Raw genomic sequence first — 19,582 nt, 5'->3', positions numbered from 1 at the left:
GGTATTCAGTTGCAAGAACCAGTAACCACTGGCCTCTAACTCTGTTCTTTACACTACTGAACATAGCAGGCATCAATAGTTTCATTATACTGAAACACAATATTCGCCAATTTGATATGTTTCGAAGAAAATTCCTACAAACACTCAGCAAGGAGTTGTCTAGAAATTATCTATTCGAAAGACTGCAACTAGAAAAACTGCCGTGTTAACTGAAGAGAAACATCAGAGAAATTACTGGAACTGCCGAAGAAAGAAATCCACCTCCATCTGGAGAAGATGAGGGTCCAGGAAGATGCCATCTCTGCGATTGGAAGAAAAATCGTAAGTCTAAGACGAGATGTAATGTATTCCGCCACTTCATCTGCAAAGAACATACACAGTCAACTTGCACTTTTTGTGCTAATCCTGAAGAAAGTGCCGATGGTGATAGTGATGAAGATATGTAATACGCGTGAGATCATGTGACTAAGTGAGTTCATCTTCTAATATTATTTTCTTCCGTGTTTGTTGAATTTAGGCCTATTTCACACCGATAATGACTATAATGAATAGGACAAGTGGAAATACCGTCATATTTTTGTGTTACTCCTATACCAGGCCATGACGTTGATGAAAATATTTAACATATAATGTGATTTATATATTTTTCACAGTATAAAGAACACTCAAGGTTACTTGGATATTGGCATGTTCATCTTCATTTTAATACATAATAACAGTGATGTTAATGAATAAAATACAGTTAAATAATGTTTTTGTAATAATAATATTGATGTTAATGAATAAAATACAGTTAAATAATGTTTCTGTAATAATAATATTGATGTTAATGAATAAACTGCAGTTAAATAATGTTTTTGTAACTTTTGTGCTAACAGATATTAGCAAAAAATATAGATTCCGCTTCATTTCCACGCACGGTCGAATCGACCGTGCGCGAGCCATGACGTAAAGTTTACAGGTGGAAGGTCTGGCGGGTTAAAGAACTTGTCTTGTATGTAGGCCTAATATTTTTGCAGTTTTTATTATGTTTGTTCGTAGGTTCTTTGAATAGTAAATGTTATTTCGCATGCTTAAGTTTAAGATCCTGCTGTTGTCATAAAACACCATGTTGTTGATCTTGCACTTTTGGAGGGAAATGTATGAAGCTTTCCAAGTTCAAGCATATATTACAATTCAAGGTAAGATCAAATTCAGTAATTAATTATAGCACATTAAAAATTGCTGTAGCATGTAACACCCGTTACACAAAATATGCAATAAGTTTTAATTATGATCTTATGAAATATCTGTTCACAATATCCTGTAGTAAAAGTGAGATTATAAGGTTGCTTGTTGAGACCATAACATTTTTAAATTAATATTTCATTTATTTTATCCACAAACGGTGTAATGGGTGTTACAACTCTTTAAGTAATGGGTGTTACAATATTCATGTAATACCAGTTACAAAATGTTGTACTTGCCTGCTGTAACCTATTACAATAAAAAATAGCTTTTAACTCTCTCTTAAGTAGTTTAAGTACTTAGAGTCCATTCTGTATAAAATATTTGTTTGCTCTACCAAGATCTAATGCATTTGAATGTGCTTATTTCCAGAAATGGCTCCTGTAAACAATCATATGAAAAAAACAGGTTGTATTTGGGTTCTAATGATACAGTGAAATCCTATGCCATAATAAGTAGTGATTTATCACTGAACAAGTATGCAGTGTGGATTTTCTTTAGCACCATAAGATGATGATTCCACAGATTTTGGGGATTCTGAAGATGGGATACTGACAAGTGAAACACAAGTGATTCCCATGTCAGTGTACAGCATTGATAAATCTGAAATTAAGTCTGGCATGTTTGTTTTAGTAGGGTTTTTAAGTGAAAACAAGAAACCCGGGTCATCAAAGGGTGAAAAAGAGTTCCGATACATTGGAATATGCCAGAACCAAGCTGACAATGAAGAGGACGTTAAAATTATGTTCCTGAAAGTTTCTGGGCACAGCAAAAAATCTTCAAAGCTAATGAAAATGATATTTATTTTGTAAAATTTAGTCAACTGGTCAGGAAGTTACCAACACCTGATGTTAAGTGTCAAGGAAACAGACTGTATTATGAATTCAGAGACAGTGTAAATGAAAAAAGATGTTTAAAATTAATTACACATACACTAAAGGATCTGTAAAACAACCATAATTTGAATGTTCCTCAATAATTAATCTATTTGTTCCATTCTAGGCTATTTAATAAATAGACTTTGCTCTGAGAATTTTAAAAAAGATAATTTAATTATTTACATAAAATGGAATTGCTGTTACACAGAAATTTCGTTATATTAAATTTTAATGAAAACACGAAGAGTGTCATTAATCATTTCAGTAAAGTAGAAATATATGCACAGTGTAACACCCGTTACAAGTCATGTAACACCCGTTACAGAAGCTTTTCTTGAAAAAAATTAAATCTTTTAAGCAGAAAGGAAAACTGAGAACATATTTGATTTTGTCAATGTTTAATACATGTCCATATAAAAGGATGTTATTGTGTTCATTAAACTCACAGAATTTTACACCTTTCAATAACTATGTAAAAGTTCATGTCTAAATTCTGTAACACCCGTTACACCATCTTTTTTACTTGTTATTCAATTTCGTTAAAATAAACTGAGGATTATATTATATCAAAATGTTCAGAAAATGTAGGGGAAATAGTTTTAATAAATAAATTTTTATTCTATTAAGGCTGCATTGTGGATGTAACAACCATTACAATGGAATGACCCATTAGTCAAAAGAGTACAACTCAAGTTACAATGTTTTGATTAAACAGCGTTGTATTACGCGATTAGTCAAAATAGTATGTCAACTTATATCAAATGAACTTCCTGACTGTGGTACAAGTGTAATCCCAGTAGCATTGTCAGAATAACAATTAAAATAATGACATTAGTTTTGTTTATTTTACTCATATTATTGTTAAATAAACGTGACTGAAGAAGCTTCCTCAATATTTGAATATACAGAAAATGAATCAAGAAGGTTGTGGAAGTTAAAGCGTTCATCTTTGGTTATGATTTATGAATATTTCAATCTTGTTGCTAGTACTCTGAGTGATCACACATCACAGGCCAATGTTAGATTAAACAAGCAAAGTAGTGTGTTTACCGATAGATAATTACTGCAACAATGACCTCTAGAAACATGAAGATTTTAGAACTGGCGAGACAAAACTACCGTGAAAATAACGATAATGGTAAGTCAATAATAATAGCAACATCTGTCTGTGAATAAGTTCAGATTAAGTTTCTCATTTCTCGATTTCACTATTATATTCCTAGGAAGACTTTTTAAAAAAATTAATAATGTGAATTATTGGAATATGACAAACTACAGCATAGTATGGTATATGATATTTAATTCTTATGATATTAAATTTACCAAAAATAAATGCAGAAAATACTATTTGTCGGTTATCTTTTGTTTAATGCTAAATTTCATAGTAATGGTTTTGAATTGTTGTAACACGAAATATATTTCATGTAGGCTACATTTTTTTCAATAATTTTGCTTATATTATTAATATTTTTATTTCAGATCCTGAAATATTGCCAAGAAAATTATCTGAGTTTAACAATGATTGACTGGAACTTACTAGAATGGTTGAGGGATGTTTACACAATGACAATGAAGATGTCTGTCTTGATAATAATTTTAATGAAGGTACACCAAGTCAGAAAAAAAAAATTGTAGATTTCTTTTAAGTTTAAATTTCATAGCCAAGTTCTTCTTCAATTGTTGTAACACAGAGAAGTAATATTTTAAATTTTCTTTGCCTATAATTTTGTATTTTTTAATTTTTATTTCAACTCTTGAAGAATTGCCAGGAAATTTATCTGAGTTTAACAATGATCGACTAAAACTTACTAGAATGGTTAAGGAATGTTCACGCAGTGATAATGAAGATGCCTATCTAAATCACAATTTTAACGAATGTACACTAAGCCTGAAAACACCGATGGACGCAGATAAAACCACCCAATCAGGCTTGAAAAATATTTTGAAAGAGAGTGAAACATCCAACTTGAAGCATTTTCTGAGGACAGCGTTGCTGATAAAGATTATGTCCTGGATGCTGATCAGTTGAGTAGTGAAGATGATAATTTTAATGAAATGAATCTGATTGCCGAAAAGCGTAAGAATGTTACTGCTAAAAGTGGTCAAGAATAAAAAAAATTCAAGTCGACTTTTGATGTTAACAGTCATAAAGATGGTCAAGTCTCGAGTACTAGTTTAGATGATCAAAGCAACGCAGTTAATCAAATTACAATGGGAATGGTGATCAATCGGTAAGGGAAATGAGTGTAGAAGCAAGTAAAAAAACGTGTCAGAGATTCTTTACTGTGCAAAAGAAACGGCAACGACAAGTCAATCGCAACAAGGGAAAACAGTATGTCACCAGCAAAGGAAAAACGGTTGCTGCCAGAGTATCGAGACCTCTGAAAAAATGTCGAATGGATTGTAGAGCCATATTGGAACAACAAGTTACTGGAAATAATATTAAGAGTATTATATTTGAAGATTATTGGGCCTTAGGTGAAAGGAACAAAAGAGTGGCATGTGTGTGTGGTCTGGTTGATTCCAGTCCACCAAAAACAAGGCGCAGGAGAACTGAAAATCCAGGGAAAGAACCAACAGATCCATAACTCATTAATTTCATTTCAAGATAAATGGGGAACGGAAACACGTTTGTAGGCAGTGCTTTATAGATATGCTGGGTGAGTCAAATATGTTTGTGACAAAAGTTTTAAGAAACAGAAATAAAACTGTGTCAGGCATGACACAAGATGATAAAGGGGAACAAGACCACCTGCAAATAAAATATATAATGCACAATTGGACCAAATAAGAAGGCACATACATTCCTTTCCTTTGTATAAGTCACACTACACCCGCCATAAAAGTGATAAGAAATACTTAGGCCTACCTTCCTATCTTGATCTGCAAAGAAGCTGTAGCTCAACCTGTATTACAGTAAGATCAATGTATGAACGAGAATTTCGTAAGATGAATATTTCATTCAAACTACCTAAAGTGGACACTTGTCAAAAGTGCGAAGTGCTGCACACTAAGAAAAGACTGGCAAAAGATAACACTGAATGGAATGAAATTGAACAGGAAATAGACTTACATCATGAGGAAGCAGATAATGCACACATAAACAAGTCAAATGATAAATTACTTGCAGAACACGACAATTCATTGAGATGTTATTCATTCAATTTGCAACAGTGCCTCAAAACTCTCTTCTTAACCACATCTGTAGCATTTTACAAATGCACACTATAGACATTTAATCTCACCATGCATGAGACAAGTAAAAGAGATATAAAATGCTATAAGTGGCATGAAGGGAACTAAATTGCCACTTGTATTTACCAAGAGTTAACTTCTCTCCCACCAGAAGTGAACCATGTTATACTGTACTCCGACACATGCAGAGGACAGAACAAGAACTCACATGTGGCATCCATAGGGAGCGCTTCCGAACAGGGGCAGCGGCATTTCCCCTAAGGTTAGAGTCCAGTTTAGGTGTGTGGGTATTAATTGAAAAAAAATGTCATATAAACATGCGTCCTATTTTCAATATTTTCTAGCCCCTAATGTTCGATTTATATACACACACCTAAAGTGAGCTCTAACCTTAGGGGAAATGCCGCTGCCCCTGTTCGGAAGCGCGCCCCATCCGTGTTCTTTACAGTTCTTCAAGGTAATCATAATCTTGAGATGGTGGATCATAAGTTCATGGTCAGTGGTCATAGTCATATGGAGTGTGACATTGATCATGCACTTATTGAGAAACAGAAGAAGAAACTTCAAATTCCCATTTATCATCTGCATGATTGGTATCAATTAGTATGCACAAACGGGAAGAGCAAACGTTTTGAAGTTAAAGAAATTCTTCATCCTGACTTTTTGGACTTTGTAGAATTGTTAAAGGACACTTTGCCAGTGCGAAAAAAGGATGAAAATGAAGAGTCCGTCAACTGGCTAAATGGTTCAGAAACACCAAGGAGTTTGGCATTATTAAGTTCAATAACAGTCTCAATGAAGATGAAGAATTTAAATCAACAGAGGGCAAACAAATGCAGTTCTTCGACCTCAAAAGTGTTACATTGCATCACTGAAAATATCGAAAAAAAAAAGAACATTTTGGATCTTCTATCTCTAGTGCCAGAAGTGTTCCACCAATTCTACCAGTCTACAAACTGCACCAGTGGTTAAGGAAATTTATCTTGAACACGTGAACGACGATCAAATTGCTGTCTAACATAAATGGTTATTACTTACAAAAAAATCCATTGTGCCTATTATTCTTTTTAATTACTATCATACGAGTATAAATATTAAGGGATGCTACTGTCTAATTTTGAATAACTCAGCAATAACAATAATAGAAAAATAATAATAATAATAATAATAATAATAATAATAATAATAATAATAATAATACTGTAATAAATAATAATACCTGAAAAGGGAATATCTGTGCGCGAAATTTATTATATTGTATGATAATGTCGATTATTATTATTATTATTATTATTATTATTATTATTATTATTATTATTATTATTGCATGTTCTCTTGTTTCGATTAATTTTATTTGCATTTAAAAGCATTAATATAATGTTAATTACAACAAAAATAAAATGTTATTGAAGCCATAATAGTGTAAATCATATTCATGAGATGGTCACAACAGCATAAGTCATATATATTTTGTATTAATATATAAATATAAAATTTAATTGTTGCAGATCATGAGTAATGTTGTAACAAAGTCTACTGTACATAAAATCTACAGAATATAATGAAGTTTAATGTTAGAAATAAAAAAATTTTCTCCTGAAAAATCAGATTTTTTGACTTATACTCTTTTGCCTTAACAGTCTAGATACATAAGACAACAAATTGTCCCTAGGTTTTCAGTCTTAGCTTAAAATAGCTGGTATGCGCAGGCCTAAGCAGAAAAGAGAGTAGTAAGTTGTTGCTATGCACAGCATTTGGAATATTAGGTCAATTCCACTGTGATGGGTGTTACGTTCAGAAAGAAAATCTTCGGAATTTAACTGGAATAAAATATTTATGCTAGTTCTTTTGTACTTCAATGAATCTCCACTTCTTGCTTGTCAGATACAACTAGTTTTTTTTTTCTAACCATTATTTGTCAGGTGATATAAATGAAATAAACAATGTGACAGGTGTAACATGAAAAAGACATGAATAAATTAGTGATAAAGTTTAACTGATAATTCTGTGAAGTTCACAATTTGAATTAATTGTGTTACCTATTTTCAGTGAGAGGAAAGTTCAAGGAATCGAGTGATATAATGGATGTAATTAAATTATTAAGCCTTGCCCTTATAATTTAATTAATTTTATGTGACGGGTGTTACTTGTCTGAAGAAATTTCAGATTATTTTTTTTTAGTACATGTTTTAAAAGTGTGCATTTTTTTAAACTTAACTTTCACTTAGTACATTACAAGTATGCTGTTGACAGGTTCAAAATTGTACTTATACTTTAAAGTAAATTAATACAAACATTTAATGAAAACAATAAAAATACATACATTAAATCAAAATAGTATGGCTAGAAAAACAGATCCATGTTTGATATTAAACTGTAGTTCCTAACATAAATTTACTTTTTTTGTATGCTCACTTAAACAGATACTAAATATAAAATTTATAATTCTCACAACAGAATTTAATAAATTCTACTAAAACTATAATTACAAAACCAAATGTAATAACTAAGTAGCATCATACTTCAGAGCTGTCTCAATTTTTACTCTTCCTCTCTGATCAACAACTCCATAATTGTATGATATCATCATTTTCCACCCAAGCAACATCATCTTTCTCGGGATACATAAATAAATTTAAAGATGAACAATTTCTCCTTAAAAAGTTCAGTTTGATCATACCTCCTTTTTCGTCTATTTCTAGAACTTAGCCAACATAGTACAAAACCCTTGATTTTGTGGCAAATTTCACCAAAGTGAAGTCACCAGGAGACATACATTTCAAATTTGGATTATCACTGTTAGAGTAAGGTGTGTTCTTACCAGATTATTTGCAGTCCTTTACAGTGATGTACAGCTCTTCTTCAGTGCTAAATGAGAATTTTTTGCCAACTATTTTGCTTTCACCAGAAGGAATAATGCAGTGCAATGTTTGTGTAGCAGGAACAGCATTCACTTTTTCCCAGAGGGAACTAAGTTTGTCCTTTTCTGATACCATCTCTATTTCGTCTTTGGAGATGACTACTGTCTTTATATTTGGACAGACTTGTTTTGCTACTGTAGCAAATGATTCATATCCTGTCACTAATTTCCTCCAGACATTAACCATAGTGCCAACTCCTCTCTTGATCATTCCTCCTACTCCATCAACAGCACCTTTGCCATGAGAAGTGGCGAAGAAATGCCACTTCAGAGACAGATTGAACCGTGAAGCAGCACCATCACTGAACATATCCACATGCTTGAACCTTTTCTCAGCCAAAGTGCCAATGAGGTATTTCATAAATGCTTACACAGCATACCTGTCATGACTAAGAGAATCACTAACAATAGCATATGACACAGAGCCTGTATTAGTCCATGCAACAGCTGTAAATACAGTCACTTGCAGTTGATTCCAGTGGGCAGATTGTATTTCATCTTGGTTCACAATGGAATAATTTTCTGAAAAGTCAACCTGCAGTACTGTGCTTTGCTTATTAGAGCCAATATTCTGTTTTATATTTGAAGAAAAAAAAAAAAAAAAAAAAAAACTTTGCTGCCTTTTAATATAAACATGCCACAAAAACTTTGGCATTTGGCTCAAGATTTTTTTCAAGAATGTCAGACACAATACCTTCCTGCATGATCTTCACAGTTCTTCCTTCAGAATTTATGTCCCACTGCAGCCAAGAAATTTGCTCACATTTATCTTCCTCTGAAAATTTGTCAGTAAAATTTGATTTGACAAGTCCTAAATTTTTACATGTCTTACATTGGTTACTCATACAAACGGAAGAGGTTTCATCACAAACGCTGAATTTAACTAACTCTGTTAATGTCACACATTTCTCTGGTAGTTTTGATTTTAGACTCTGAAGTAAAAGACTGATATTTTCATGATATCTGCAGAGACAAACATTTCTTGGCATTTCAGATGATTTCAAAACATGAGCAGGGCACAGTTCTGCAAATTTTGATTTGCCAATTTTTAAATCTACATTTTCATAACAAACACTCTATATGCTTCTAGAACTGACATGCTTAAATGTCTCTTCTGAGTTCTCTTCTTGCCGTCAGGTCCCCGTGTTATTACAGCATCTCTCTTACCTGCAGCCTGCCGTGAAATGTCATCTCTATTGTAAAAGTCTTCCACTGCCTTAATTACATCATCAGATAATCCTGATCTTTTTATTAAAGGTGGTGCAGTAACTTGAACCTTTTTGGATGAAATTATTGTTTTAATAACTTCTTTTCTTTTTCGGGGGCTTTTTGGAAGAATTCTTTTTACTCTTAGGACAGCTTTTCCTAGTGACTGTGGACTTTTGTACACAGGTGAATGACTGGAAATACTAGTGTTTATTAATGCAGCTTTTCTTGCTCTGTAGTTTCGAACTCTCAGTTTTGTTTTCTCTCTATGAGCAGTAAGTTCCTTTCTCGAAAGCTTCTTTATTCTCCTAAGCTTGTCCCTCTCTCTCTCCTTCTGGAAATAGTCTTCATAGTTATCTTTATTTAATTTTCTTCGCCTACGGCATTCAGCTTGCCTCTCAACTGCTGATTTCCCCATTCTGCAATTAAATATATGTACGGAATCCAGCTAGCTCAAAGCATTACAATAATTAACTGCATGGGTAACATGCAGCTTCATGTATCTTTAAAAATGCAGCAGCTCAATCTGCATAAGCTATTTTTAGGTTATGCTAGTGGTTAATAGCTTAAGTAATTTATTCCTTGTTAAGTAAGCAAGAAATAATGTTACAGAATAGAAAAGTAATAGGTAACTAAAATAGAAATATATATTTAGTATTTACTTTGTAGCCTACAATTTTTTAGATAAATTAGAGCCTTCGACGAAACATTCAGCTTAATGTAAATTTGGTGGGAAATCTTTCAGACAAGTAAGCTTTTGGAGGGACACAGGTATTGACAACTACTGATAACTTAAAATTCAGTTTTACCAATATTTGAAACCTATTTAATAATGTGTTGTGGGAACTACCTGCAATAAACCAAAATACAGAATTCCTGTGTTCTTCGTGCTCTAATTTTGAAACACCCGTCACATTAAAACACAATTGTTATTTTTAGTTTAAAAAAAAATTTTAAAAATACTGTACTTTTGGCAGCATATTTTGACTTTGCTTTCAAAAATTAGTGCCTTCAGGACAAAAACTGAGAGCAAGAGAGTAACTTTAAGCATATTCTGTGACGGATGTTACATAAAAACACTTATTTTTAAAATAGCAAATTTTTAAACTCAGTGACATTCATAAAAGTAAATTGACACTGATTTTAAAGTCTTCTATTTTTGTTAACAGAATTACAAGAGAGAACACCCTGGTTTATTAATTTTAAGTTGTGGTTTGGCAACAAACTGTCAAAGTAAATTTGACAGATCAAATGTACATTCTAAAAATATTCACTTCAGATGTCTGTAAAGCAATAATTAATTAAATAAATCGAACTTTTCTGCTAATTTCTAAAAATTTGGACTTTCCCGAAGAAAATGATATAAAGAACATAGGCCTATATTGAACACAAAATTTAAATTTTAACTTCAATGTCCAATCTATCGTGGAATTGACCATTATTGTTCATTTCCTGCAGATTTATGTTTTCATTGTTTAGGCCTACATACCACTCTGCTGACCTAATTGTTCATTTGTGTTTAAGAGACCCTAGTGATTTATGACTACAAATTTGGCTATTGTGAAGAACGTGTCGCCCAAATACTTTAGACTTTTGGTATGCCTTGCATGTACAAATATGTGACAGGTTAAATTACGTTAGGTTAGTTTTTTGGTATGCTTTGCATATACAAAGTGATGTGAAATGTGCATTTCGCGTTCATTTGGAAGTGTTCTACTTCTTTATTTCACAGGAAACTTACTTGTTTCATGGGTTTTTAGGTTAGCTGCATCACCAGGATTCATGCAAGTTTCAACATTTTTCGGTAAGTTTATCAATATAATTTAATTAGTTTTACAATCCCTGTTCTTCATGAAGAAATAACACTTTTTGACAATACTGTCTATAAGTAATTGATTAACTAGCGGACTGACTCGTGTTAATTATGTAAGTCTGTGCGGCTTACAGCTGTTTCGTTGCTTCATCACACCATCCTCAGAGCCTTCTAGATCTCGGCGTCATCTCGAACTTCTCTGCTTGTTTTGTGGGTGCGTTTGATTGTTGAAAAGTGTTGAAGGAGTCAAATAGTGTGTGTGTGTACTGAAATTGATCTGTGTGTTGAGAATTTGATCGGGGTGTGTTTTAGTGTGTTTGTGTATTTTGTATTGTTCTAGTGTGTTTAGTTTTTGGGTCTTGGGTTGTTTGTGTAGGATTTCCATGTCCGCACAATACATCTACACAAACAACCCAAGAACCAAAAACTCAACAGACTAGAACAATACGAAATATATAAACACACTAAAACACACCCCGATCAAATTCTCAACACACAGATCAATTTCAGTACACACACACACACACTATTTGACTCCACTTTTCAACACTTTTCAACAATCAAACGCACCCACACAACAGGCAGAGAAGTTTGAGATGACTCCGAGATCTAGAAGGCTCTGAGGATGGTGTGATGAAGCACCAAAACAGCTGTAAGCCGCAGACTTGCATAATTAACACGAGTAAGTCCGCTAGTTGATCAATTACTTATATTCAAGTGTTAAGAGTAGTGTAAGTATGCAAGATTCAAAATGGAATACTGTCTATATTTAAACTATGATTTTTTTTTCCTTTTCTTTACTGTAATTATTAAGCAGTAATGTGTATTTATTGTATACCGTTCCAGATGTAGTTTCGATACTATAAAAATAATAAAACATTTGATATTCCATGCCAGTTAACCTAACCTAATTTTGCAGTTCGAGCCTGTATTATTTCACATCAATGCACAGGAAGCACACAAGACAGGTAATATTTTTATTTTTTATGTTCTTTAGGTCTCACTTAAAGAAGCTGTGTGTCAGTAGTAGTGAATACACGAGTATTAGATTACAATTTCGTGTTAGCTCCATAAGAGCCTTCAGTGTGTTTGGAATCTTAATGATGGTGGATGGGCGTGCCCAACTCCAATGACCACACTGTATTCATAGAGTCACTATATGTTAATTCAGATTATTGAAAACAGGGTTTAAGCAGACGTTCCCCTAACACGACAGAGTTAACCAGCATTGAGTGAAATCAACAGTGAGCAGTGAACCGTCAGTGCAGTGCACCAACGTCAATTTTACGAATGATATCCGTATATATTATTGTTAATAGTGTTTTATTCCTTCAAAACATCACATTAACAATTCAAAAGTACGAATGAGGCGAATTAGACATAAAGTGAGTATTAAAATGACATTATCTATATATGTGTCAATGCTTCCTCTACCTGCAAAGACGATATTCACTGCATTTACTATACAGCCGGGAGCTTATAGCGGGGGGCAAGCTCCCCGCTGCTCCCAAAGATACCTTCGCCATAACCCCTACACATTATTCCTGAACCGTCAAAAACATAGCTAAGAGTAGGCCTATCAGAGTTAACGGTAGTAATGCCTACAAGGTGTAAGAGTAGTTCAAAAGTGGCATAATTATGTGAACAGCTGGCGTATTCTACGCAATTACTGCTCATAACTTAATTGTGCACTTAAGCCCCGCTCAATTTGTCGGATACACTTCAGAACACGAATACCTTCTTTCCGTTCTTCCCCCAAAATTCAAACTTTGTGCACATAAAGTTTCATCCGCATTCGACAAACATAGACAAAACTGCTTGTTTCAATATTTCCAGATAAATTGTTGGCAGTGAGGTAACCGTATACTGAAGTTTTCGCAATTGTAAAAAAGAAGCCTTGACAAATTATTTCTGTATGCATCAACCAATACGTATAAAATTATATGCGTAGTCTTAATGATGTCCAGAACCAACCATTTCTTCTTGCAAGTGACAACACAATGCTTAGCCTACGTGAATATGTAAATAAGTTACAAAACAAAACATTATATAACCATCTTCAGCTAAAATGATACTACTTTGGAGTGCCTACTTTCGTTTTACTAAATTCCTTCCAAGATAACTCTGCAACAAAATATGTTATTGAATATGATCAAACATAATTACCTACACCCTTCGCTCCACACACACCACACACACACCTGACCAGCATTGCCAACTCAAAAATTCTAAATGTCGCTACGACGACCCTGATGAAATTCCGCTACGTTTCGCTACGTACACGTTGGAGCGACGATAAATCATCAAAGAAGCAGCAATGCTATATGAGAGAATTAAAGCACAGTCTAGTATATACAGTCGCGAAGCTTGGTGTGATTTTTTGCATCTCTCGCTATAGTTGCTAGCCGCTTGGAGCCGCTGTGTCATCAACGAGCACAGAATTCTGTGCTCGTTGGCTGCTATATACTCCGCCTTCCCATTTAGCAAGCAGCCTGTGTTAAATAACGAACCTAGCGTAGTGCATGATTTTGCCACTATAGCGCTGAGAGAGTGATACTGTCAGAGTCCGTGGATATACAGAGTAGCGCAATCACCGAATCGGCCGCCATTGTTAGTCCTTTTCAACACGCTAGGGATAGGAATATTTGAAGTAAAACTCAGATATTTTTAATTTGAAGGGCAAAAACGTCTAAAGGATCTTCTCACATTATAGAACATTATTATCAGTCAACATACTAATGTACAAAAACTTAATTTAATAATTATTACAGCATAAGTACGCATTTAAGTGTTCAATATACTCCTTCATAAACATCACAGCAGCATGAACTTAATAAATTACAAGTAACAAATGAAAACAACAATTTTGCAGATAAAATAACAATAAATCTAAACATTTCCAACTGCATTCCTCGTGCAAACTCTCCGGCTTCCGCATATAAGGGCACACTATACTGAAATTTCTCGAAGTTTATTAGTTTTACGAGTTCACAACAGTGAAACCAATAACTACCATACTTACGAAGCTAGATTCACCAAATTTTGATCACTGGTATATCTGCTTATTAGTGACAAGTGTACAAAATTGCATCCGCCTATGATACGTGGTTTGCATTTTATTAATTATTTTATTAAAATATTGAACTGCTTTATATAAAAAGTCGCACTACAATTGACATTATTCTTAAGTGATTTTCACTTACATGGCTCCTTACATACATGGAATCAAAGCTTACTATAAGGTTTTGTTGTAAAATTAATAAGTAAATTGCTAGAATTTTTTAGTAAATAAAAAAAAATTAATAGTCATAAAAATTTCCTAGTAATTTACCCATTCGCTGTACAGAAAATTCCAATAGTAATGTTTGTTCCAAGGTATATAAAGAATATCATAAGTGAATATCAATGAAAAATAATATAAATTGTGACGCAAGGGACTTTTTGCATTAAGCAATACACTCTATAATTACGTTATTAATAAAGTGCAAACCACGTATCATAGAGAGAGACGAAAGTTTGTACATGTGTTATTATCAACCAGATATACTAGTGATAAACATTTTGTGAGTTTAGCTTTAAAAGTATGGAAGTTAGTAATTTCATTATAATGTCCCCAAGGATACACTGATGTGAGATTTTGTCATTTTTGGTAAAAAAAATCGTTTCTTTGTTTTTATCTTTAAAAATTCATTTATGGTCTAAAGATGCCCTCTGCCAATTTTCATGATCATACGACCGGTCTATCAGCTGTTTAAGGTCACATTTTTAAAAGGCTGCGGGCTCTGACTGTTAATTTAAATTCTCCGTCCACGACCCCCACTCTGAATTCTGCGACCATTTTGGAAATTACGCTATATTTCACACATTATTTATTATATTAGATTTCCGATTGAGCCAGTGTAGCTTCTTGACTTCTCGAAATATTTCTTCATAGAATCCATCAGGTGTTAGACCTACTTCAAAGGCTGCTTTCCTTTAAAAGATATTCAGTTACAAAGGAGAGCACAACTCTTATCTAAAGGAAAATTCCACTTGTTGCTAGTAGCCATAACAACGTGTTTTCCATGCTTGGTTTTTGTTTGTGATACAAGAAATATTTGCAAGTTTCTAACAGTTTTATTGTTAGTGTTATAATAGTGTCTATAGTCCATAGTGATTTGTAAATAATATTTATCTATTATAGTGTTTTCATAAGATTACATAATTTTTAGTCATCTTTATTTACTAGTGTAGGTTAGGTGTGCACAGCGTGGTAGTGTATATAAGGATAAGTTCTGTATATAATATGATAGTTCTACATGTTTCAAAATGCCTAGAAAATAAAAGAAGACAGAGATCTGGTTAATTATTATTATCCCAAACTTTTGAAGTCAATTTTCTCCACTTTAATTTTCTGTAAATTTTGCATTGCTAAAAATGCTACTCTTTCTACAGATTCTGTACTAAATGCATGATTTTTTGTAGAGGTTTTTGAATATGTTTTTAACAAAACTTACTATCAGTATTATACCTAACACTCATTTTTTTATAGTTCTTGTTGTTTAGTCAATTGTCCGAAGAAAGATTTGAACCTCATAAGTACCACCAATAAGGCATCACTCATGAGAAAACTAGGCCAGGAGATAATGGGGTAGGGTGGCAAGTTTCTTTCCCCCTCCAATGCATACTTCGCCGATTAGCTACATATTCCACTAATCACGCTTCAGATACTTACAAACAATTGTCTTCCTCTGACACATATCGTCAAGTGAGATGTACTGCCTGATTATATCTATATGCATATCAGCCAGAAGAGGTATTTTTTAATATTAAGTTTTTTACGCTCGAGTTGAATTTTTCTGTTTTTACACTTTTAGTGCATTAAATATGTTTAATTATTTTTTAGTAAAATAAAGAGGAAAATTGTATAGTAAGTTTCGTTTCTGAAGGTCTGACACGTATGTGGACAAAAATTCTGGCCAAAATAGTAGCAATTTTTGAAAACCTAAATTTGCACAATTTAAAATTACAAATTAAAAGTACAAAATTTCATAGATCTACTTAGAATAGTTTAGAAAATTGAAATTTCAAATCAGTCTAACCTTAATAGGGTTTCTAGTTTCTACGGTCTTTGTATTTTCTAATCGAGCCTAACAATACAATCTTGTCTCAAGAATAAATTCAGAACTTCACAAACATATTTTGTCATTCTTGCAAATAGCAAATAGAATCAAATTCAGAAATGCTTGATTTGAAAGGGAGAAAATGGTAAAAATTTGACACTGATACTAATTGGTACGTGACTTTCATTTGTTTTATGTAGAAATATCATTGCTGAATCAACTTAAATTCTAGATTAGTTTTATAAAAATATTTTGGGGCCCAAATTTTGAAAAAATAAATATCAAAATACAGTCATTCATTAATCTCACAATGTATGCTCGCTTAGGTAGCGGATCGTTCCTTTTTATATTTATAGTCACTTCTTTCCTTTTTCCTTATTTCTTTCACCTTGTCACAGAGAAAACAAATGTGCGCTTTTTTCAGTTCTTTGTGAACAGTTCTGAACACAGTAGCATTGCATTTTTTCGCATTTAAATTACATTCTTTCCCTATGCAACTGTATACTGCATAGCGCGCGCTGGACAAACAATGGCGGATTTGTCGGCATTTGCCGGCTCAAACGATTGCGGTACTCTGGATATCCACGGACTCTGGATACTGTGAACCAGGAGGTAAAGTTAAGTAATTTCAGCAAGCTACTTTATTGGAATGTGCAAATTATCGAATGCGTGAAATTAACACATTGTTAAACTCTGAAAAGAAAAAGTTACATCCTATAATAATATTATTTATCAGTGAAAGTAGCAATCGGTGATGCCGCATACCGTAAGTTAACTGTTCTTTTCCCGCCCTTATATTCTCCCAACACATAACAATATGCTTTTGAATTGAGCATACCTCATAACATCATTATATTTTAAGGGAATTGCATATAGCTTATTTTATTGTAAAAATACCTGAATATTTCCCTCTCATTACTTATAGGTTTTATGAAAATTCTACAATTGTTTATTATTGCGTCCCTTTCTGTAAAAGTGGCAGTAGGAAAGTTAGTTAGAGAGGTCTCATTCCACGAGTTCCCTAGCCAAGATGAACTTAAAGAAAAATGGCTTAAAGCAGTATCGAGCAGATTTTACTCTCAATTTTAATTCACGTTCATCAGTAGTATGTACAGTAGTATGTGATCTTCATTTCCGTGAGACAGATTATCATCCTGGATTAAAAAGGAAACAGATGCTAAAGAACTTGATTCCTTCAGTTTTTGCGTCTTATCCGTCTTACAAAATTTCAGAAAACAAACCAGAGAGAAGGCAGATAATAAAACACCCCATCTTCCTCCCTAACAATAAAAGAAAACGTAGTTCAGGCACTTCGGATGACCCTGAAGTTTTTAGAATTAATGCAGACACCGATTCTCATAAAAATCTTTGTTGTATCGGTATTCAGACGTAAAGTCGTATGGATGACAAATTCCTCCAAGCACAGAAAGAGCAAAATAAATTAAAACTTAAATTGTGGCGCGCGAATAATAAGATTCGTCAGTTAGAAAGGCAATTGCAACAAATACAAGATAAATTGAAAAATTTCGATAACTACTATTACTATTCGCCTTCGCAAATAATTACAAGTAATGAAAATAACCATTCCGATGCGAGATATAGTTTCTTTTTGGAACAAATGCTTGAATTTGAGAAAACGTCACCCAGCTGAAGAGAATACACCATCGAAGAATGCACAATGTGGGAATTTATATCTCCCAAAGGATATCGGCATGTTAGGAACAATATTTTGAAATTGCCGTCTATCCCGATATTTAGGCAACACGTGTTGTGAAACTGGAGTTACAGATCTCGTGAAAGAAAGGTTAATCACTGAATGTGAACAACTGAATCCAGCTGAGCGAGTTTGTTCATTAATAGTCGACGAGATGGCAATAGAACAGCAACTACGGTATGACAACGAATTGGACACATTTTTCGGGCAAAAGAACAGTTTTACTCCAGAATCAAGCAATGCAGAAAGATATGCCATGATACCCATGGAAGAAAAAGTAAATTATGGTATTTTAGCTAATAATTTTCTTTGTTTTTTTTATTTGTGGTTTTTCTTCAAAATTGAAAATACCAGCTGCCTACTTTTTTACAAAGAGGATTTGCATAAACTTACTCTTTCTGTTATAAAGGAAGTGGAAGTCTGTAGAATTGACATATTACGTTTGGTTTCAGACAATCACAAAACCAATGCAAATACGATGAAACGACTTTGTAATGGCAATTCCTCACTCGTAAGCATGTATGCCCTAACAACCTGGAGAAAATGAATGTAAAACGTGCAAAAATATATTTTCTTCATCTGTAATTACAGCCCTTTAATATCTTAAAGAAAACTGTGGACTAGAAAAGGCATATACTTTTAAAGAGTGCGGAGGACCAATTCACTTTATGAAAAGCATTCAGGAGTGGTTTAATATCCATGATATATGTAGCTTTAAGAATTAGCTCGATAAGGACAAAGTTCATTTTTTATGTCACTGATGAAAGATTAATCTGGCTAAAAATGATTTTCCAGCCTATCTTAGGAAAATGAAGAAAGAAAATTAAGAACGCGGCTCAGGCTTCTTAAACAATGAGACATGCGAAAAAATACTCTATTAACTACGGCATCGACTGCGAAATGCATCAAATATCTGTTGTCAGCAGGATTTGACTTTGTATTAACAAGATGCTTCAACAGTGATTCAATTGAAAAGTTTTTTTTTCAGTAAGCTAAGAAGAACTTCCGGTAATAATGATATACTGGATTCATGGGCTGTAATATTCGCCTTGAATAGGATACTCAAGATTACATCCCTCTCTTGTAAAATAATTATAGCTGAACATTGCGTTATAATAGCTGCAAGCGCAACCTCAACCCAAGCTCTTGTAAGTTTTCCAGACGCTGGCGCTGTAAGAAATATAGGCCTACTGGAAAAATTGAACAATGCGCCATGTAAGAACGAATACATGATATAAATTGTAAAAATGCCATACTATTATAAATGCACGCTTAAATTTGTTCTTTAAATTATTGGTTACCATACCTATATTATTATTATTATTATTATTATTATTATTATTATTATTATTATTATTATTTGTAATGGTTAGCTTGTCTGAGAGCTAATCCAGTGGGCCCGGCTACGGATTTAATTTTTAAAGCTAGCTATTGCTATTTTATTGATATTAATAAAACTTTTTATTGTTATTAGTTTATCGTAGATAATTAAATTTTAGTCTGAATTATTTACTTTCTTCGTTTTCA

General features: G+C 33.2%; 1 protein-coding gene across 6 annotated transcripts in view; it reads right to left on the bottom strand.

Moving 5' to 3' along the window:
• aft (cap methyltransferase 2) overlaps positions 1 to 13,452 on the bottom strand; it is a 500,824-nt gene extending 487,372 nt beyond the window's left edge. For 4 of the 6 annotated variants that reach the window (XR_011332243.1, XM_069826496.1, XM_069826502.1 and 1 more), the window contains exon 1: positions 13,406 to 13,452. The gene's annotated coding sequence lies outside the window, so the exon portion shown is untranslated. Of the gene's footprint in view, positions 1 to 13,331 lie in introns of all 6 variants that reach the window. The other 2 variants (XM_069826499.1, XM_069826498.1) reach the window with 2 other exon arrangements.
• Between the last annotated feature and the right edge of the window lie 6,130 nt (positions 13,453 to 19,582).

This window comes from Periplaneta americana, chromosome 5 (assembly GCF_040183065.1).
Source record: "Periplaneta americana isolate PAMFEO1 chromosome 5, P.americana_PAMFEO1_priV1, whole genome shotgun sequence".
Classification (NCBI taxonomy): domain Eukaryota; kingdom Metazoa; phylum Arthropoda; class Insecta; order Blattodea; family Blattidae; genus Periplaneta; species Periplaneta americana.
Note: the sequence above shows the minus strand (reverse complement) of the source record. Positions and strands in the feature narration are given on the sequence as shown.